The sequence below is a fragment of the Ursus arctos genome, unplaced genomic scaffold (genome assembly GCF_023065955.2).
Source record: "Ursus arctos isolate Adak ecotype North America unplaced genomic scaffold, UrsArc2.0 scaffold_1, whole genome shotgun sequence".
In the NCBI taxonomy this organism is placed as follows: domain Eukaryota; kingdom Metazoa; phylum Chordata; class Mammalia; order Carnivora; family Ursidae; genus Ursus; species Ursus arctos.
The window spans coordinates 86,237,362-86,261,682 of NW_026622763.1; positions in this window are offsets into that span (position 1 = coordinate 86,237,362).

A 24,321-nucleotide genomic window follows, 5' to 3' on the forward strand; every position below is an offset into this window, starting at 1 on the left:
TGGTTTCATGTATAAAATGATCCCCAACCATAATGATAAAGGGCCATCTACCATTCCTAAATGGAAGATGGCTGTGATGTGCCTTCTGGAGAAAATATATGTGTTAGATAAGCTTCATTCGAACAAAAATTATAGTGCCATTGGCTGTGAGTTCAATGTTAATGAATCATCAGTAATATTAAACAAGGTGTCTTTAAACAGAAACATACAAAAAACAAGGGTATTTATTAATTGGTTGATGAAAATGTGATGAGGCTTGTAGGAACCTAACCCTGTATTCTCCCTAAGAGCAATGGGCTGTATTCTCAGTGATTTTATTGGACAGAACTGCCACAAATAAGGAGAATTTACCAAATATTGGATATTTCATCATCTTTAGAAAGGACAGATGAGGGTTTCAAGGAAGATATTACTACATGTAAGGTTTTTTTTAATGAGATGCTATGTTTCACCACATGTCTCAATGCTCATCATATCCTCCCTTTAAAAAAAATAAGACTTTTAATTGCTTTAAAAAAAAAAAAGCCAGTTCTTAATTATTGTTTTACCTTACTGTTGATAGGGTGTCACCTGAAGCTATTTCCTAATCTAAAGCTCAGCAAAGAGTGACTTGTTCAGTGTCCACTGGAAGCTAGCTGGTGTTCGTGGCCCTTGACTGCCCACAGGTACCCTGCAGTCTTCCAGATTGGCCACATCCCTTATTTGACAAGAGCACCGCTACCTGCAGCAGAAAGAACATAAATGGGCTTAAATTCAAGCTTTACCCATTTGTGCTTAAACAATCTAGAATGAGTTATTTACCTTCCCGAGTTTCTCTTTCTCTCTTCCTCTGTAAAATGGAGATAATAATACCAATTTACAAAGGAAACATTTTCTTTACTAGAACCATTATCTAGAAACCCATAGCCATGGAATAAGCTTGGGGGTGAGATGGGTAGGGAACAAAGTTACTCTAGCATTTGCCCCAGTTCTATGTTTCTGGGACGTTGTCTCAATTTTACTAACACTGCTAGCATTTGGGATCTTCTCAGGCATGAACTCTAGTTCACAGTAGTTGAATCGGAAATCTGGAGGGTGTAAACGAGGCTTCCCTTATGCTTTTGTCTTTTCCACATTTGTGTCCTTTTTATTTTTTCCTTATAATTTAGTAATCGGCAGCCTTATAATTTAGTAAAATCAGCAGCCTAGAAAAAACTAAGTTCCAGTTGTGCTAATGAATTTAATTTGGGATTTCTGGCCAGGTAAAGAATAGAGCTGGAAATGGAGGGTAGACACAGTTAATGGGGCGACACCCAAGAAACATTAGGGGACAAAGTTGAATTTTTTCATTAGGCATAATTTCCTACTGGGAAGAGTACCAAAGTGGTTGTCACAGGGACTGGATTTAACAATAGATATAAAAGTGTTCAATACAGTAATATGGCACATCCTTCTGAGGCGTTTTGACAAGTTTAAACACATATGCTAAAGTTAGGTATTTTAAAAACTTTTTCATAAGAAACCAAATTCTAGTAGAAAAGGGGAGAGTGATAAGATCATTTAAAAAGTTATACCCACTAGTTCGATCCATCGAGTTGAAGACATAGAATGTAATATAATCATATAACTTTTTTATGAAATCCGTGGTAGGAATAATGATTCCTGTTTTACCAGAGGCAAAGAGACATGTGCATTTTTCCAAATCATGGATAGAATTTAAATTAGGACTGAAAACTTTCAGTTCCTACACACAATCAGTGCTAAAGGAAACTTGTTGCGTGAATTAATGTCGTTGGTTGAATTCTACTACTCCCTAAAATATGTCACATTTCATAATTTTTTAAGTCTCAGAGAAATCTGTGCTCATTGCAAGACAATAAAGAAAACTACTTCTGTAAATAGTGTTAAATGACTCCTGCTGGCTGGTGGAATCAGGGAAAAGGGAATCTTAGCCACCAATTTATTTCCTGATTCAGAAAATGACTCACTATGTAACTTTGTGAACGTTGCTTAACCTTTTAGCATTCCAGTTTCTACAGCTGAAAAACAGGGATAATATTTGTCCACCTTACAATGGTAAATTCTCTAAAAATAAAAATAAAAACTTAATCTCCTATCAAGGGACAGTAAAGCTGGTTTTTCATGTACTTGAGATATCACTGACACATTCACAAAACAGTTTCTGCCAAAGTTGTATGGTTAATGCTTCCAGATCACCTCCCTAAACACCACATTGTGCACTGAACTCTTTTTATCCTGCCCTGAATCAGAATGGTAATTGCCGTGGGGTGTGTTCAACATGACTGATGAGGCGCACCATGCAGCCTGTATCGCCCGCCTATGCCAGAGAGCTTTCTGCATGGTTGTCAAGGAAGACAAAACTCAGCAGAAGGAGAAAGATCCATACGGTGGGAATAAACTTTCTCCTTGAATTTTGATTCTGGAAAATACAATGAAAATTATGAATGAGCCAATTTCATTTGCAGTCTTCCTGCCATAATATACAACTGTTGTGTTTCCCTCATATTCTGGATATCATAATTTAGGAATAAGATGAACATGTCCTCTCTTGTGCTTATTTTCTCCTTCCCCTCCTTATAAATTTGATTTTCTTTTGTTTCTGAAGAACAGTTATTTATGATCGCTAGCTCAGGCTCCTCCTGTATCTGTTGCTTGACGTATCGATATTTTTGCCCATTATTCTCCCAGCGGGCAATGATTGGAGTTCATTAAAGTAGAGTCCCTGTGTCCCTTCAACTTTTCTTCTTAATCATCTATTGCTTATATGGAGTTTTACTTTTAAATGACAAATTCCAGTATACCTTAACTAGATTGAGACAGAATGTTATTACCACCAAGAGACAACAAGCAGGCAATATCAAACCTCATGACTCTCTACCTAGGCTAGAGTCCTCCTGTAGGGAGGTGTGGAATTGACATCAAAAATAGGTGTATGGGATAGGTATAGAATTCACACACACACACACACACACACACACACACACACACACCAATGGGGCTGTCAAACACAACTGGACAACATCAGGGCTCCAAATTGAAAAGCTGTGGAGAGAAATAAGGCTGTTTAGAAAATAATTAAGATTTTACATTATAAAAACAAAGCAGACTTTTCCAAATGTAAACACTTTGAGAGAGAAAAAAATAAAGTGACTTTCTCAAACACCATGTGCCCATTACACAAAAGAACGTTTTCTTATTTTGTATTGAGCTGTAATTTAATGCCATTGCTCTCAACACAGTGACTAGCCTCATCCGTAAAGCTAGATTTGGATTTTGAAAATTTGCCTTCACAATCCATCACTGCACGTCAGAGCAGAGTCATTAGTGTTCACATTTATGTGTCCAGAAGTATGGATATCTGAGTGTAAATATTAAATCCATATGTGACTAGAAGTAAAAAAAAATGAATGGTCATTGTGTAGTGAGCACACTGTCAAGGTGTTTAGATGTTGTTAATATAACATAATGTACCCAGAAAACTTAGACAATACTTCAAGGGCAATGTTGTTCCATGCCAGTATTTTCCAACCTGTTTTCCTTAAAATATGTGAGATATTATTTTGTACTGCCAAAAAGTTTCATGTTTTGAGAACTGCTGCTTACTACATATGCCCCTCTCTTGGAAACTCATAATATACATTAGTCTAATCCAAAATTATGTAGAAGGCAATAACTTTCTTTAACTCAGCCTTCCCCAGAATTGCTTGACCTACGGCCATCTTTTATATTTTTATTTTTCTGGGAATATCTAATAGAAGCTTTCAGACCCTCTGACGCAGTTTGGAAAATATATTCTGTAATTGAGTTTTCAATCCCTTTAATGTAGGTTGAATTTCTGACTCTACTCTTTCATCAGTAATTCCTTCAACACATTCTAAACTGTATATTTAAATTTTAAATACAACTAACTTCCCTATTAGCAGAGACCTATTTTAGGCGTGACCTGGGAAAGGATTAACTACAATTCCTTTTTCTTCTGAATCTTCCTTTAGAGAATTTGTGGGCAAGCAGCTTCCTCATTTTGATGGTGAGCAAGCAGAAAGTATTTGTTTAATTGAATCAGAGTATTCCAATATCAGAAACTTCTATTTCCTACAATAAAGATTATTCCAAAGGGCAAAATGAAAGAGCAGGTTAAATTATTTTTCCTTTCATTTTTACATATTCTGTTTAAAGAGTATCTGACAAAGACATTGAGGCATCTTAGCTGCTTATCATGTTTATCTGCCAATCCCTGTGCTTTGAACACTAAACTGTCCCAACCACACAGGTGTCTCTGAAGATGTGAATTAACAGGGAATTTACCCAGCAGAAGCTGAAATGTGGTCTAGCCATTCTCTTTAAAAAATAAAAAGAAAAGTATATAAAGTTCATACCTACTTTCCTTGATGAATATTAGCATGTTTTGTTTTTCTTCTCCCCACGCCTTCCCCTACTCCAGTCTCTTCCTTTCCAGAATAACTGGGGTTATTCTCTTCTAGTTTTGTTGTTAAGCATGATTTTGCTTTCACTTTTTCAGACAGGATCATAGAATCATAGAGTCTCAAAAGTCCATTTTCACATAAATTTTCCTCTCCCAAACTCAAATCCTTCCTTCCAATGTTGCATGCATTTTATTACATGAGTCTCATGTATTTTGGAGGTATCTTCAGGGGAGTAGTGACATTCTCAAGTGTTTCAGTCCCTATTTTACTTTTTTTTAAGATTTTATTTATTTATTTATTTGACAGAGAGAAAGAGCACAAGCAGGGGGAGCAGCAGAGGGAAGGGAGAAGCAGGCTCCCTGCAGAGCAGGGAGCCAGATGTAGGGCTTGATCCCAGGACCCTGGGATCATGACCTGAGCGGAAGGCAGGCACTTAACTGACTGAGCCACCCAGGCACCCCTCAGTCCCTATTTTAAAGGTGGAAGACAGAACATGGAGACTAGGTGACTTATGCACTGTCATATAGTGAGTCACCAACTTCCCTGAAGAAGGAGACATTTTCTCTATCCATTTACACAAACTTTTTTTTCTTTTCTGTTTTTGCTATGGACTTTGTATCCATTGTCAAATATGCTTAGATCAGTTAGAGAAACACACACACACACATACACGCACATATCCCTTTGCAATATTGCAGCATTCATTATCCTTGAATTTTTATAAACATTCAATTAGCATTTGTATCAGGTCAATGCTAGTTTCCCTGTTATGCAAACCCACACCCATACTAAGAGACTCTAGGTTAGGAACACAGTGATAATATGACTACTTGGTTTCGGTGTTTGCGCACAAGAAGCCCCAGGTCATTTCCAGAAAAAATGAAAGATTCTGAGGACAGCCTCACCAATGAAAATGAGCACTCCCCCACCCCCAGTAATGAAGAAAAAAAAAGCAACTATGATAAAGGGTGAAGAGAATATGGGATTATAGAATATTAAAAATAGACAATGAATTAATTCTCCATTAAATCAAGAAAGTTGTAAAGCTAAATTTGGGATGCATTGAATAAGTGGCTTCATGTGAATTTTGGGTGCTTAGGGAGAGGAAGTACCCCGAGATGAAGAGACATATCATCTCCATGACAGCTAGGACCACCCTGCCCCTTGAAATTTAGATGATGCTTGTGCAGATTCCCACAATTTCAAGGCTTATATACTTCCAGGACTGCTCCTGTAATTTCCACGGAGCAAAAGCTGACAGGAAGTCCTCTGCTTCTGGACTCCTGTGACCCCACTGTGGCCCCTGCTAAGCACAGAGAGGATATTCAGCCCTTCCCAGATTTCCACCAAACACCTCCTCCCATAAGAGATGTATAGATGGGACCCAGCATATGGGTGGGGCTGGGAGGAGTTTTTAACAGAGTTTACATTGAAGTAATACAAATACTTCTAAATCAAACTTTAAGAAGCTCCATTCGTAACTACTCAAATATCTTTTATTGTACACAGACCATCTCCTCCCCTGCGCCCCACCCTGCCCCGGAAATCAGGAGGGCTTTTTTGCTTGCCCTTTCAGCCCTGTAGTTCCCAAACACTATGTCACTCTTTCCCTTTTTTGCACCAATCTCATCCCGCTGCCCACCCCCCTTCTCATAACAACTACTTTTCACTTCCTCAAGCTGAGGGATTGAGCCTTCTCTCGGAAGCCCACCCACCCCCTCAGGGTCTCATTTTCTTTTTTTTTTTTTTTAATGATTTTTTTTTTATTATATTATGTTAGTCACCATACAGTACATCCCCGATTTCCAATGTAAAGTTCGATGATTCATTAGTTGCATATAACACCCAGTGCACCATGCAATACGTGCCCTCCTTACTACCCATCACCGGTCTATCCCATTCCCCCACCCCCCTCCCCTCTGAGGCCCTCAGTTTGTTTCTCATAGTCCATAGTCTCTCATGTTTCATTCCCCCTTCTGATTACCGCCCCTTTCTTTATCCTTTCTTCCCCTACCGATCATCCTAGCTCTTATGTTCCATAGATGAGTGAAATCATATGATAGTTGTCTTTCTCTGCTTGACTTATTTCACTTAGCATTATCTCCTCCATTGCCATCCATGTTGCAGCAAATGTTGAGAAATCGTTCTTTCTGATAGCTGAGTAATATTCCATTGTATATATGGACCACAACTTCTTAATCCAGTCATCTGTTGAAGGGCATCTCGGCTCCTTCCACGATTTAGCTATTGTGGACAATGCTGCTATGAACATTGGGGTGCATATGGCCCTTCTCTTCACTACGTCTGTATCTTTGGGGTAAACACCCAGTAGTGCAATAGCTGGGTCATAGGGTAGCTCAATTTTTAACTTTTTAAGGGACCTCCACACTGTTTTCCAGGGTCTCATTTTCTATTCCAAACATCCAATAATGGGTTTTCCCTTAACAGTGGGGTTCTGGGGCCACCTCTTTACAGATGGAATTTCACCCATGTCACAGTTTTGCCCAGGGCCACTCGCTGTTTCTTCTCTCTCAGAGGCAAGGCCACTTAAAGACTAATTTTTGTGAAAAAGTTATTCATCAAATTCAGGTGCTCAGTTAGAGTGAGACTTTCTCTATTCTCCCAAAATTTTGCAATTTTGTTGAATTTGATGAGAAAATTGGGATAAGAAAACTGACCCCACAAGTGAATCAATCATGCCCACTGAGCACACTCGCTGCCCTGTAACAGTGTTGCAAGCTGGGGTGGAAGGGTGTTACAAGAGACCAGAAGCTCCCTAGCTGCAGGGTCCAAGTGTGAATTCTGGCTCGTCTCCTGCTGTGCATCCTGGGGCAATTCCTTACTCTCTAAGTACCTCAGTTTCCCCCTCTGTAAAATAGTAGAACGCACCTTGTCGTAAAGACTAAATGAGTTAATACGTAGGAGCATTTTGAAAAATACTGGTCACCTGTAAGTGGGAGCTGGTTTTGTTTTGATTTGGACAAATGACAAAAGGCTAGAGAAGGGCTGGGCAAAACACAGACAGCAACAGAACTCCTTTGGCAGAAGTTTTCCCCATGGGAGGTAAAAGAGATGGTTGATGTTAACTATTGTAAGAGTTTGGAAAACTCCACTTAGGAATTAGTGCTTTTTGCAGGGTCTTTGGCTATAAACTTTTGTAGGTTGAAATCCTAAAGAAAAGCTAGGGGTCTCTCTAGCCCCAGTATTTCATAGCTGGGCTTTTTTTTTTTTTTTTAATATAAACAAGGCTTTATTTTATGAGTGAATTTAAGTATTTTCACAAAACTAGATCCCAGTTTCAATTGAAATGGATTTTTATTCCTCTCATGTAGTAATCTTTTATTTTCCGAACAAAGTGAACCTAAAAATCTTTGAGGAAAAAAAAGAGCACGAATGCATATGCTTCACATAAGGCTTACTCACTATCTCTCTGAAGAATGTCTGTCTTGTAATCTCCCATCTCTAGTGCCTAGCATATAGTACATGCTCAGTAATTACCGTTTGGTTTGATGTTCATCTTAAAAAAAAAAAAAATCTGTTTTAAAGACCTGTTTTAAAAGACTGGCAAGTTCCACACAGGCTTAGCAGCAGCAGCAACAACAGCAATTTAGATAACTTTTCCATCCAATTCTGGGGAGACTTAATCACTTGGGTTTGTATGTTAATTTGCTGCACTTCTAACCACACAGGAGCCTTAGATCAGGGAGTAGTAAGTGAGAAAAGAATATACTTGTTCTCATTTTCAAGTGTCCTAGGATAAATTGTATTCTATTCACTGGTGTCAGAAAAAAAATCAATACAGATCATAACAGTAAAAATATTCATTATTTGTGAAGGAGAAAGAGGCAAAAAACAAAATAAACCAAAAACCCACAACACTGGGGAACCACAGGTAGTCAAAGCATATCAGGAGCACCATTTGTACGAAACCTGTGAAATATCCCCTGATATTGTTCAAAAGGTGGCCTTGAAGAATACCTTTGGTGTCTAAAATTTTAACTGATTTGCTTAATGGTCACAGACAGCTCATTCATTTTTCTGTGTCTCTTGTACTCCTGGGGTGATCACATTTAAAATGATGAGAACCAACATTTTTTAGTACTTAGTATGTGTCTAGCACAGTCTAAACAGTTCACGCATATTAACTAATTTTATTTTTATAAAAACTCCCATTAAATAACTACTCTTATGCCCATTCTACAGATCAGAAAACTCAAGTCAAACAAACAAACAAAAAACTCACCCAAGGTTATGTGGGTAGTAAGTGGTGGAGCTAGGGTTCAAATGCATGTGACCAGTTTCTAACATCTGAGGTACTATAATACTATCTGATTTATCGGGCCCTAGTGCACACCAGGGCACCATGGTATTCATGGCCATTGTGGTTGAGGCAACATTTCCTGATTGAGTAGACTGAGCATGAGCTTTTTGGTTAGAATTTTAGAGAGTAATGCAAGGGTGTCCTCTCTCCCCAAGGACCATAGAGATGTCTGATAATTACAGAGAGTTCCAAAAAGCCACTCATTGAACAAATTCAGAAAAACTGTATGTTCACTCTTCTTAATATCTGACTGGGCATTCTAGAAAACCAGAGACAAAAAGCTTATGCTCTCCGTGATAGCTCTATTCAGTCAGGAGCCATAAGATCTTTCTATTTAAGTGCCGAGAGTTGGGGATTCTCTTAAAGACTGGAGTGCCTCTTGTCTCCGATACAAAAAAGTAAGTCAAAGACTGTATGGTCTTCTTCAGGTTGGAAGGCCCAGATGATTTCAGACTCCATCAGGAGGCCTCATTTACACACTGAATTTTAAGGCATCATACTCCATGTCTCATTTCCCATGTCCCATTTGTGGGGCAATTAGAAAAACTTACCATGGTTGTTGGGTGCTTTGAAATTCTCGGTTGGATGCTTCCTTGTGAATGTAAGACAGTCATTTTACTATAAAGCTATTTGATTATTCCCAGATTCCATATTATTCCATGACAAAATCTTTGATTGTCATTTGTTTTTCTTTGAAAAGAGTAACTTCCAAAAGAAATTAGGTAAAGGAATTATTATAAAAGTATATAAAATATTTGAGATTGTGTGATGGCTATTTTTAAGCAAAAGGCATAGGAAAAACAAAGCAGAAAAGAAAGAGAGATTTTAGTTTTCTCAAAAACTAACAAAGTCCCACCTTAAGTCCAGGAGTATCAGGTTTGAGTAGTTCTGAAAGGATTACCTGGCCCTCAACCCTTGGGAATTCTTAGCTCTGTGGTGTTTGTTTTTGTCTCCCAACAGAGGTGTGGTATGAAGGGGTCAGATAGAAGGTGAGCAAGACGTTAAATGCTCCATTTCCTCACTGTGAAGTAACACTCTGCAGTCAAACCAGGTGAGCTGAAATAACTGGATATGTTTCTCCATGGAGCTAGTGTTTTTATCAAACACTTCCTCAACAATGCTTATTCCCTGACTTGAGCATTCTTTGCTGCTGCCAATTATAGGAGTATGAAGGTAGTCAAAACACCTCCAAAAAAAAAAGAAAGAAAGAAAGAAAAAGAAAAAGAAAATGGCAAAGAAATAGAATGATATCTTCTGCTGTCTATAAAAGAGATCATCCATACTACACTATCTGGACTTGAATGAGTTAGAAATTTGCAACTTGATTTCATAAAAAAATAACTTGGATGAGCTTTTAATGTTTAAAAATCTGATGGTTTTAGTAACTATTAGTGGTATAGAGACAACTACCACATATTTAGGGGGACACAGTTGTTGAGGAAACCAGGTGATGATATTGAATAGATTCTAAGCCAATATGGGTCTCAGCTTGCTAATCTATGAAAGAGGGGACTGGATGAAATTATCTCTAAGAGCAATTCTTGCCCTGAAAACTCTGACTGTATCTGGATATCCCTTAATTCATGAACATATTCTATAAACTTCATCACTGAACAAAAGCAGTTGAGCAGTGTTATTTATATTTCACTAAAACTGCTTTGAGAACCTATTTTTGGCTTGTAGACAGAATAGAGGAATAAGGGATTTCAAACACAAATGGTATATGGGCAATGAAAGACACCTGTACTGCCTCCTGCCTTACTAGAACTTTCCTAATGGCTATTTATCCTTTATAAGTTCTCATATAAATAATGGATTACCTGTAAAAAGTTCACTTTTTTATTTCTAGTAGAACTCTTTTATTTTCCCATTAAAATGAGTCCAGAAACTCAAACAATCTAAGAAATGGGGACTACTTGGAGTTGCCAGCACAATCGAATGCCCTCTGTGAAAGAAAACTTGCATATTCTGAAAGGATTGGCTGACAAGTTCTTGAGCACAGGAACCCACTTACATAAACCTAACTAGAGTGGAGTCTCTTGCTAAAAGGAATTAATTCACCCAACTCTTTCACTCTCACGCAGTTCACCTCCTACATTTGCCGCACCTTTTCACCTTTTTTTGAAGCTCATCCGTTCCAGTTAGGTTTCAAGTAAATATTGGCATCATTGTCCAACAGCTAGTACTGAGTGTACTTGGAAGGCAGTCCGGTTCACTGGAAAGTACATGGGCTTTTTAGTAAAATAGATCTTCCTTTGAGTTCTCTGCCATTTACCAGGTATGTGGCTTTAGGCAAATTACCCTCCTTGAGTTCAGTTCCCCCCCCACCCCGACATAATGGGCATAATAGCATCTACTTTGCAGTGTTACTGTGAATAATAACTAATCTAAGGTAAATGGAATATTTAGCGTCATAATGGCATTCATACATTAATTATAGCTAGAATTAAGAAAGTATCTTTGATAGGATTTTGAATGAACATATAATCTGATCATGATCATAGAATACTTTAAAATTTTAAGGAGCCCCTCCTTGTTCTGAAAGTTCTAATCTTCTTCATTTAGCTTACAATGTCCTTCCTGCTCTGCTTACTGACCTCTCCAGTCATGTTATCCATCCTACACCTTCCACTGCGCTCTATGCTCCAACCATACTGAGGGCTTGGTTGTGGTTGTTTTATTATGCTGAGAGAAAATGCATTCATGCTATTCCCTCTGCCTGAAATGTGCTTTTCCTCCTTGTCTTGTAGCTAATTCCTGGTCACCTCTCAGCTTCATTTAGTCAGTAGACTTCCTGAACCAGCCTAGATTATGAGTTACCACAACAATCTGGATTTCTTCTGTCATAGTGCTTACCACACTGTTCTAGGATTTCCTAGTCAGGTGTCTACATCCCTCTGACACTGTGAGCTCATCAAGAGCAGAACTGTGTCTATCTTGTTACTTCACCGTGGCCTAGTAACATGCCTGGTGCATACTATGCAATCACTAAATAAGTCAGTAGACAAATGAATGCATAAACTCCAATTTCTATTTTTCCATGTGGCCAGTTACATGACTTCAGGCAGCCATGAGAAAGATATGAACTTCCGATTTCTTTTTTACTTCCCACTCCCTTTTTGAATAGGAAAGGAGTACATGGATTAAGTAGAATGCTTAATTGTTAAGAGAAATTCTCTTAAATTGGCAGAAAACTGGTTAAGATATTCTTTTCCAAGAAGTCAATCTTGAAGAAACAGGTTTGATCAATAGAAAGAGGTCATTTTTTTATCAATTTAATTATTAAAAATATATAGTATATGTATTGTATGATTTCAATTAATAAATATATGTATGCATACTTATACAGAGGGAAAATACTGAAAAGAAATACTGGAAAGAAAATTTGAATTCAGCATCTCTAGGGTTTTTTTTTTTTAGTTTCTTCCTCATGCTTTTCTGTCTAGTCAAATGTACTGCAATGGTCATGTATTAATGACAATTTTTTTTATTCAGATATAATTAATATACAGTATTATATTAGTTTCAAGTGTGTAATATAGTGATTAAACAATTATATATATTACTTGCTGCTCATCATAAGTGTACTCTTAATACCTTTTAATACTTATCACCTATATCACCCATCCCCCACCTACCTCCCCTCTGGAAACCACTGGTTTAACCATAGTTAAGAGTCTTCTTTTTCATTTGTCTCTTTTTTTCTTTGTTCGTTTTGTTTCTTAAATTTCACATCTGAGTGAAATCACAGGGTATTTGTCTTTCTCTGACTTTTACTGCATTTTCAGGACTCAGTTTCTTTACAGTTTTCCCAGATAAGACACTTGGCCAATGAGAAAGGTCCCTCTTTCACTTCCAGGGAAACCCTTCAACACTTAAATAGTCTGAGATTTACTTTCTCTATTCCTTTACTATTATCTTGGGGTTTTCTGTTTCCTAATTTCCCTAATTATATTAATTGCTCCCTAAAATTAGAAGCTTGCTTTCAAAGATTTCATTGTTTCTAGGATGTCATTAAACATTCTTCCAAAATAGTATTGACTTAATGAATTTTGCTTAAGAAGATACTTCCTACAAGAAATAAGCATGAGTGCAGGTCTGCCCACTCCCAAGATGTAGGTAATTAGTTTCTGACTTTTTAGATCATTATAGGATTTGGAATTCAAATATGTTATTTTACCAACTACAATGAATGACAAATTTTAAATTAGGAAAACAAAGTTCTCCTATCTTCTGAAAAAACCAAATTACCTTTGGAAATCTTTATGACAAGTTGTTTCTGTAAAGGGTATTGCCTTTAAAGACAAAGAAAAAATACAATCAAATAATAATGTTCTGTTACTAGATCATCAGTGGGTTCTTACTAGTCCACTAAAGTATTTTTTAAAAGAATATTTGAATAACTTTGAACTAATCACGGCAAATTTCCTGCTCAATATATGATGAGGAATTTTTTTTAAATGGGAAAGTTGGTAAAGATTTCTTTTCCTTTTAAGACACTCTAGTGTATTAGAAATATGAAGTTAAGATAAAATAATACTGCTTTTAACACATTTAAGGTTTAGTATATTAAGGTTTTCTGCATCATCAGGTATTATGCATTATCAAATCTATGTGTTTTGCTGTTGAGTATTGCTTGCTGACAATTCCTCTAGTTCATACCAATTGTTCTTGAAAATAACAAAAAAAACTCTTAATTTTTGTTATTACCAGGAAGAGAAGATCTCAGCTTTAGGAAGCTCTTGGAGAGGATAGAAAGCATTTTCATGGAAATCTGAAAATGGTCAACCAGATATCTCCATAAGATTTTAGAAATGACCAGCCTTCCCAGATGCAGACCTGAAGTTCTGACCTAACCTGAAAATGCCACGATCATATTTTCTGAGTCTTATAATTCTCCTGTATCTGAGCAAACTGGCAAGGATAGGAGAAGTTAATGCCATCACTCTGACCCTCATTTAAATCTTGAGGTTTGGGGGATTCGCAAAGATTCAGAGTATAAATGCATTGTTCCCTGCACACACAGTGGGCATTTCAGTGTTTTTTGATGTCATACTTTAATAATTGAAAAGCCAACCTCGAGAATCTAGCTAATGTTTGCCTCAATGAAGCTTGAGGCCACATTCAGCAAACCAATTCAGAATAACCAGGAGAGCTACTTAACAAACAATATGCAGTCTTAAAAGGAAAAGAAAAAAGGCATGATAGCGATGTCAAATGCTCTGATTTTTGGATATAGATGTGCCCTGACTTTTTGTCACTTTTCCTTTTCTCTCTGAAAAATGGGAATAATACCTATTGTCACTGAGCCATCAGAATACTGAGTAGACAGTAAGTTAGCATTTACAAAGGATTTAAGGTGAAAGGTGCTATGTGGGTTCAAGGTATTTGTTAATGTTATTACTCAATCTGTTTTGGCCCAACATGGAAACAAAAGCAAATTCTATTACAAATAACACATTGCTAAAATAACCTAAGGAAAAGGAAAATAGGGAGGCCTGGGTGGCTTAGGTGGTGAAGCGTCTGCCTTCAGTTGGAGTCCTGCCTCTGGCTCCCTGCTCAGTGAGGAGCCTACTTCTCCCTCTCCCTCTACCTGCTGCTCCCCCGGCTTGTGCACTCTCTCTCTCTCTCTCTCTCTTAAATAAATAAATAAATAAATAAATAAATAAATAAATAAATAAATAAAATCTTAAAAAAAAAAGGAGAGGGAAAATAAATGAATCTTCAAAGATAAATAGTTATCAGCTGGATTATTAAGAACTCATGTTGAGGCTATAAGCTTTGAACACTAAAAATAATGTTCTTTTAATTTTTAAATTTCTTTAATCAAAGAAGAAACATTTGGGGGAGAAAAATAGGTAACCTATTAGTACCCGTTTATGAAGAAGTGACATTTATAGGTACATATTAATAAATATGTTTGTAAAGACGGTTTATTGCAAGACTATATTAAGCAGAAGTTTACTATAGCAAATTTTTAAAGAGGTGTATGTAATGAAAAGTGCATGTGTGAACTCAGGAAATATGCAGGACTTTGACTTGAGCAGATTCATATAGGACCTTAGACACAGTCCAAAGTCCAAAGGGAAATATATATACATATATATTTAAATGTATTTAATATGGGTTATATTACTATGTTAATACATCATATTAATTGATATATCATTAATATTTGATATATAATTATATTGATAGATAATATATATCCTATATTAATGTATGTTAATATATTTATTATTATATTTATAATAATAATATATTTATGAACTTGAACTGAGAACAGCTATGATTTTATAACATCTGCCTTTAGATTGCCTTCCAATCAGCTTCCAGAGGCTAGACTGCTGCCTTTCCTGTGCACAGATAGCTATTAATGATAGGATTAAATTACCAGAAATGTCTCATTTATACTCCTAATATTTCCTTCCATGTAGAGGAACCTTCAGTAGCATAGCAGTCCTGACAACTCCGCCCTCAGGGAAGAAAGATTTGCTTAATTTTATTTAACCCCATCTATCTTCTCACTCTCCTGGGAGCTAGGTGCCTACAGAAAGCATACAGTCCATGCTATTTTGGACCCCAAGTTTTAGAGGAGGTCCATGTTGTCCAAAGCTGGGAATAGAGCAGGTAAGTCTCTCTAAATCTGAAGTTCAGTATTAGCAAGTCCATTTTCCAAAATCAGCTTTATCAGTGAGAAAATTGATAATTTGTTTTCCATCCATCATACTATCTTATTTTCATAATCTGTTTTCCATCCATCTTACTATCTTATTTTTCAATGGTTCAGACTCAGCTGGGAACAGCAATATCCCTTATCTTGAGCCCCCTAAAAATCTCCAAACCCACAATACAATGGGAGGTATACACACACCTGCCTTTTCTAAGCCAAAGGAATGAAAGAAAACCTGGGTCCCCAAAGGCTTGGGATAAAGTATTATAGATATAAACTCAGCAAAATTAAACTCAGCCATTAGAAAATGGAATTGGGTTAGTTTCTTGTGGCTACTATAACAAATTACCACAAATTCAGTGACTTGAAGCAACAGAAATTTATCCTCTCACTGTTCTAGAGGACAGCAGCTCAGAATCAGTTTCACTGGGCCTAAAGCAGGGAGTCAGCAGGGCCATGCTCCCTCTCAAGACCCCAGGGGAGAATCTGGTCCTTGCCTCTTTCAGCTTCTAGTGCTTGCTGGCTCTCCTCATTCCTGACTTCATCTCTCCAGTTTGCCTCCATGATCATGTGATCTCTTCCTCTTCTTTGTGTGTCACATCTCCTTCTGTCTCTCTTTTATAAGGATACATGTGACTGCATTTAGGGCCCACTCTGATAATCTGGGAAGATCTCTTCATTTCAAAATCCTTGATTTAATCACATACAAATGTCATTTTTCTTTTTCTTTCTTTTTTTAAGATTTTTTATTTTATTTATTTGAGAGAGAGCAGAGCGACCAAGAGAGAACGTGAGCGGGGAGGGGTGGTGGAGAGGCAGAGGGAGAGGGAGAAGTAGGCTGAGCCCAATGTGGGGCTTGATCCCAGGACCCTGGGATCATGACCTGAGCTGGTTAAGGCAGATGCTTAACCAACTGAGCCATCCAGGTGCCCCGCAAAGGTCATTTTTCTATCTAAAGTAACATTTATAGATTCTAAGAATTAGGACCTCATATCTTTGGGGGACCATTTTTCAGTCAACCACACGAATTCAGTAGTCACAAATAAGTCTTGTTTCCTTCCCCCCCTTCTCTATATTGTGAAGTTTTACAACTTAAGATTTTAAAATACGGAGTTTTATACCACAGTCTTAGAGAATCAAGAAAGTCACTTCATTCTAGAGTAGGACCATCTAAATGATATTTAGAATGAATATATCATAAGATGATCACCTTTTCCGTGCATGTGTGTGAATTGCCAAATTTTCAAATACATACCATGTAATTTTCTACCTAAAGTGTAGTAAAGTATAAACTTAAAAATGTAAATGATCTCTACATTTATCATTGACATAAATACAGGACCAAAGTTATCTATAAACCTATTTTCTAAATCCTGGGTGAAACATTTGCTGAAACAGTTCAAAAATTAAGTCTTTTGTTCTCTATATAGAGTTTATGATGGAATTATTCATAACTGATAGGAATTTGGAATTTTACTGTTAAATTACAAAAAATATTCACCTTTCAGCTAAGAACCATTGGCTTCTTAGATGTACTCAATTTCATTTTACTCTTTCTACTTGTTTTTTTAAGTAGTTGACTTTGTGTTGTGTTCCACCAATATTCAAAAGATTTGCCACTTGACAAGAATTATTGCTTGCAGAGATGAGTGGGAGACAGCAAGTCATGGTGAAAGGCAGGCACATAGCTTCTACTAAGCACTCTCACTAGCTAAGAAACTTATACTCAAGACCACAAGTGCACTGTTTCAGTGAGGGCAGGCTATGCTGTGATAACATATACACCTCCAAATTTAATGCTTTAGGGAACAAGACATTTATTTCTCTTTCACGTAGCAGACCAGGGTGGGAGTTCCAGGTCAGGGGCAGCTCAGCTCTGGTCATCCAGTGGACCAGAATGACAAAGCCTCCATCATCTTTTCAAGGTGGCTGTGGTCACCTCCTTCCCAGGAAGCCAGAAGGTAGAAGTACAAACACACATCAGTACAAGAACTCTAGCACCTGGCCACACCAAACTGCAAGAGAGACTGGGAAATGGAGTTTAGCTGTGTGCCAAGAAGAAGAGGAAAAGGAATTTTGGTGAACAGCTTACAGTATTTGCCACATGCACTATACAAATTTCTACCTCAACAAAATTAAAGATAACTATGTAAGTAGTAATCATGGGCTGCTAGGGTTATTACAAGCATTCACACCCGTGAACAGTAAGGATTTATTCTACTCAAGCAGCTATTTATGCCTAATCTCAGTAGGGAAGGGGAAAAGGAAAGAAATGGTTTATTTTCTTTTAGTTATCTCATATATTAGCTCATATAAATTGTCTCAAATGATGGTAGTTCAGTTTTTTTTTTTCCAAGTAAACTTAAGTATTATATAATATATGTTGAGAAGCTTTTCTTTCCTCAGTTCTTCAGTCCATTGAGGAAGGAAGTAGGCCAGGGAAGTTAAACTTCTTTTCTCAAAAGGCCTAACTATTGGCTCAGGCTGGGTTCCAAGAGCGGAGACAAGGAATGGTAACTAGTGGGGCTGTCGTTTCGCCGAATGAAGAGAAGAAAAGAAGAATTCCAAGTCTGTTTCCCAGGCACAGGAAGGACCAGGAAGCAAGGAAATCTCCAATTTTCAAGTCCACTGAGCAGAATACAAGAACGGGGTCCAAAACAAAGAGTTCTCCATTGAGAACCGGCAAGATGGAGTAATCAAGTCCCACAAGCAGACTGAGCCTGGAAAGAAGCCCAGAAGCAATGGCATTCTTGGGAGGGAAGTTTCTCTGGACCCTTAAGGAGCTAAGACTTTGACATTCCAACCCAGCCTTTAGCTTGAGATTTGCCCACTCCTTCCATTTGGAGAAGAGTAATCTGAAGCTAAACCACTCACAGTATGAGAATGCTGATTCATGGCAAGTCATGAAGGGAAAATAAAACAAAACAAAACTTGACAAACAAAAGGAGTAGAACCACCTGTAGGACCTATGAGAAATTAGCTTTAATGGAAAAAATGTATTACAGCATGGCTTGGGAATTAAGTACGGTGAATTTTAATTAAAAAGACTCAATTCCTATCCTTGCCACTAAGTAACCTGTTACCTTTGGGCAAGTGATTTACATTCTTCAAATCTTAGTTTCCTAGTCTGTAAAAAAAGAGGTAAAAATACTACTTAATTCATGTTTTCTGGGTGTATGTGCGTGTGTGTTTTTTTAAGATTTAAATGAACAAACGTTCAACTGTACTTAATAAGGTGTAGGAACTCAACAAATACCAGAATTTATTTAAGAATAAATTCTTAAAAATATTTTGAAGAATGTTTGAATATTTTTCTTTTCTGTCTTTCTGGGTATAAAAACTGCCTTTATATCTATTAATTAATTAATTAATTAATTAAACTATTTGCCATGACCCCTTAGGCTCTATTGAGGGTGGGGGTTAAGTTATGACAATTGACATTTCTAACAAAGTAATATGCTAATTTAAGAATATTCCCTCTCAGACATGAGTGTTCCCTGCAAACCTAGGTATAGTTCTAAGATCTTAAGGAAATAAATACTGATAATAAGATGACATGATTTAAGTGATGTGGAAAAACTGTCCACAGGGATATCTCTCAGCATTCTTTCATATGAATTGTATCATATGCTAAGAATTCATGAGTCTCTGCAATTTATTTAATATTTCTAAAATAGGCCACCTTTCCTATCATTACTCTGTCTAGATCAGAATGAATTTTATTTTCAAGGACTTCTAGTCCTTTCTTAGGAAGCCATCATCACTGGGCATGCCAGTACATCTTCTGGCAAACTGTGAGAACAGCATTTGTTGGCAATTGTGAGAACAAAAGAAGATTTTTCTAAAGGTGATGAAGCAGAAAGGGAAAGCAGATGCCCCTGAGGAACAAGGAAAAATGTCAAGGGAATTTGTCTATCTTCTTGCATCCCAGGTTATTGCCTCATGAAAAGCAGAGAGGGAAGGATTCCTTGGATTGCTCACTAAAGATGGCTTGGAAAAGGAACATGATAGTGTTAGGGAAGAGGAGTTGCAACATAAATTGGGAGGCAGATAAAACTCAGATAAAATTGGGAAGTGATAAGATTAAAAAGACTTCCCAAATGCACTGGGAAAATTAGCGGAATCTTCAAATTATTACAAAACTGTCTCATAATAATTATATTAACTAATATTTATTATATTAAATATATTTAAATATTAAATATATTAAATATTTAAATATATTTATTAAATATAATAAACATATTAAATATTATATTGTAATATTAATTATATTAACTAATATTTATTAAGCTAAGTACTTTACATGCTTTCTTTTAATTAATACTGTATCCCTAAGAGGTACACACCAATATTGTCCCCACTATACAGACTGGGAAACTAACGATTGCAGAGGTTAAATTCTCAGTCTTACGTGACTTTATGGAATAGTATAGGGCAGAAATCACGTACTCAGAACCTGGTTAGGGAAAGAAGTTGTTTATAAATGTATTTTTCAGTGATACCTAAATTCTAAGAAAACTTTGCTCACATCCTCTTGGATGAAATGATAACTAGTTTTGTGTCTGGAAAGGCATGTTTCTCTGAGGTCACGTTGCAGCACTTTCAAAAGGGTTTCCCTCAAGGGTGTTTCATCTATTAGTATCAGCAAAAGGATCTCACAAAATGACTAATTTTTAGTAATTGTGACCGGCAAGCCTTTGTTGAGTCATTCTCTTCAGAAATAACACCCTGATTCATCAGATCTGTTTTTAACATTAATTATAGTTAACATCTGACATATTCTTTACCCTTTCTTTACATCACTGAACACTAGAGAAAAAATAAGACCAGTCAAACTCAGATTATGGTTAAAATAATAATTATTAGTGATTTAAAGTGAAAATGGAATAACTTCAACATCTCATGAAGTAATAAATGTCTTACATTTCATAAGATAAAAAAGAACATTAAGTACTTTTTCTTAATGTTTAATGTTAATGTTGTCCACAAATTGCACGGTACAAATTATGTGCTTTTACATAAAAAAAAAAAAATTGAATGTGATCATTCTAAGAAGTGAAATAAGCACCAAGGAAGCATCTCTTTAAATTAGCTATCTTTCTAAATCTTGTGAAACTAACAAATGACTTACCATGAACAGCTGAGACTTCTAAAATTGTCACTAATGTTTGTATAATAAAGTGTTCTGGCCTTTAATTAAAAGTGGTTAGTATTTGAACTCCTGATGTAGGTGTACAGAAAGATGTCAGCAACACTGGATCAGATAGACTAATTTATTTTTTTTCCAGACTGATCTGTTTTTAGTATAATTGACACACCATGTTACATTAGTTTCAGGTGTACAACTTAGTGATTTGACAATTTTATACATTATGTATGTTCAGCACAAGTGTAGCTACCATCTGCCCCATTACATCACCATTACAATATCACTGACTGTATTTCTTATGCTCTGCTTTTTATCCCCATGACTTAATCATTCCATAACTGGAGGCCTGTGTCTCCCTCTCGCTTTCACCTATTTTGCCCAACCTCCCCACCCACTTCCCTTCTGGCCACCATCAGTTTGTTCTTTGTATTTATAATTCTGATTCTGCTTTTTGTTTATTCGTTGCTTTAGATTCCATTTATGAGTGTAATCATATGGTATTTGTCTTTCTCAGCCTGACTTATTTCACTTAGCATAATATCCTCTAGGTTTATCCATGTTTCTCAAACAGCATGATCTCATCCTTTTTTATGGCTGTGTGATATTCTAGTGTGTGTGTGTGTGTGTGTGTGTGTGTGTGTGTGTGTGTGCGTACACCACATTTTCCTTATCCATTCATCTACTGGTGGACACTTGGGTTGCTTCCATGCCTTGGCTATTGTAAATAATACTGCAATAAACATGGGGTGTATTTATCTGTTTGAGTTAGTATTTTCATTTTTTGGGTAAATACCCAAGAGTGGAATTACTGGGTCATATGGTATTTCTATTTTGAGTTTTTTGAGGAAACTTCATACTGTTTTTCTACCCCTACCAACAGTGCATGAGGGTTCCTTTTTCTCTGTATCCTCACAAACATTTGTTGTTCCTCGTCTTCTTGATTTTAGCCATTTTGACAAATGTGAGGTGATATCTCATGGTTTTGATTTGCATTTATCTGATGATTAGTGATGTTGAGCATCTTTTCATGTGTCTGTTCTGTTGGCCATCTATATGTCGTCTTTGCGAAAATGTCTATTCAGGTCCTCTGCCCATTTTTTTTTTTAATTGGATTGTTTGTTCAGATAGACTAATTTAGAGAGAACCCTTCTTTTCCCCCTTGATAAGACAAAAGTGCCTGTGGTGAATATTTGTTGTTTTTTTTACAAGTTCAGCGTCCCTTTCCTTTGGCTTGATAATGCCTTGATACTGTCTGACTTTCTGTAGGATCTGTCCATTCCCTTTGTGTCGTGGTGGGACCATGAAACTATGTGCAAAGGGTGGGTTGGCACTTCTCCCCATCCCTACTCTCACTCAGCAATACCAATAAGATAGAAGTCCTAGGAATTTGGCCCATGGACAGAACATGGTTGGTGCTGAGTTTTTTTATTACAACTCCCCAAAGAGATTGTCACTATTTCTTCACCCAAATCCCTGCTACTGCTCTGCTTCTATCTCTCTGAGGTCTGGTTTTACTTCCATTTCTCAGGTATTGGGAGCTAGTCTGCATTCTGGCACTAAATTCCACTCTTCTTCATTTAGTCTGTTTCTGTTGCCTGACTTAACTGGTATAGTACAATGTCCTTTCTTCTTTTACTTAAAATCTTAAATAACTTTACTCTTTTTAACCTCCTAAATGAGATCAAACCTTTCCTGAAAGTGTTTTGGTCTTAACAAATATAAAATTTTCTGTTACGATGAACACTTTTTGATTAAAAGAATCATACCAGAATCTAAACTGTGTCATAACAAGTAACTACATAGAGTAAAAACAAGAGTTCTCTATCATTCTTCATTCATTTCTTCTAACCCTCGTTATTTTGAATTCTCTTCACTGGAAAAAAAAACAGAAGGTTCAACGCTTTTGTATGTGAGTTTTTTCCAGTTCTTTCTTCTAGAGTGTTGTTAGAGCTAAAAAGAGATTGTTGAAAGCCCCCTTTTCAGATATTGAAACAGGTAAGAAACCACCTTTCTGTGTTAGGCTAACTGTGTGTCCTGAAGATATACTATAAAGAAGGAAAGCATGTTTTTAGACAATTTGGGTAAAATTCACTTAGATCTCAATTATCTGGCCACTTAGAGTTGAAAGAGTGAGCAGCTTAAGATTTAAATTGATGAGTTCAGTTGAACAGAGATCCAGCCACTCACTGAGGAGTGACAGTCACCAGGCTGGGCATGGGGACTGCCTCCCCCAGCAGCAAACATGATAGCCAGGCTGAGATTGCCCTAGATCTCTCATTATATTCAAAACCAACACCCATCATATCTTAGGTTTTTTAAAAATCATAAAATGTACACACAGAGAAGCGTGTAAAACTTGTATGTTTTAAGAACAATTAAAAGGCAACACATTCATAACTATTTTTATATTCATTATATTCAATATTTTATATCTGTATATTGAAAGTTTCCCAAGATTTCCAAGGCCAAGGTTCCATGCCCCTCATGTAATGACCCTAGTCCTTGTCCTTACTCCTATCAATGCACTTATCCTGCTTTTTCATCTCTGTCCAGGCCTCCCCCCTACCAGTGTTTACACATAAAGCTCCCTATGGACATGGATCAGATACCTTTACCACTGTGTCCTCACAGCCAGGCATGAAATTGGTCACTTAGTAAGTCACTGATAATAAATGAATGAAAATAAATAAATGACCCATCACTGTCTTCAAACAGTTCCAAGGGCAATTGGAGGAGAGAAACTAGTAAAACAACAATTAAATACAATTTGCTGAGTGTTTTGATAAGGAGGGGGTGAGAGTCAGGAAATGTGCACCCATGTCAACCACAGCTTCCTGGAAATGGTGTACTGAGCTTTAGTGGAAGAACAGGTGTCCATAGTTGAGAAGGTGACAGAGAAGGAGTGATGTGCAGGAGGAGCAAGAGACCTAGTAATTTGAAATGCTGTGAAGAGATTAAGACACAGTCTAATCAGGGGTTCTTAATCCAGACTCTGCAGATCCTGAAAGGTCCCTGAATAGAATATAGAAGGCTCGTGAACTTGGATGAGAAAAGAAATAGATCTCTGTTTTCACTAACTTCTAACTGAAATTTAGTATTTCTTTTGATTACAATGTAGGTGACAAACAGATAATAGTAGTAGCGATAACCTGTGACTTTGTCATGGGGGCAACAAAATTTCACATCTTAGTAGAGATGTTTGCAGATATCCTGAAATATAGTATACACACATTGTTAATTTGACATGGCAATAACAGATCTTTAATGTTTTAATAAATACACATTAATGTATGTACATTTTTACAAATTTGGTTTTTTGATGTTTAGATACCTATTTCTCTATAATCCATTTCCTTTCTAATTATATGTATTTTATTTTATGCGTTTAAATGTTTAAAAATATTGTTCTGAGAAGGGATCTATCAAATTCTTCATATCAGCAAAGAGGTCCAAGACAACAAAAAGGTAAAACCTTTCATTGTGGGAGTCAGAGAATAGGGTTTTTAGAGGGAAGGATAAATAGGAACCTTGGAACCAGTCCTGTCACCAGAATAACCCACTCAGTCTTGGGTGAGTTTTTCCTGCCTGTCGTTATTTTCCCTCTGTCCCTTGCATGGGTCTCACCCACCACGGGGGCATTATTTGCACTTAACTTTATCTAGACAGTCAAGGCACAAACTTGCTAACTAGTGATTTCATTATACCAGGATACAATTTAAGATTTTTGAACCAAGTTACTTTTGTACAAATT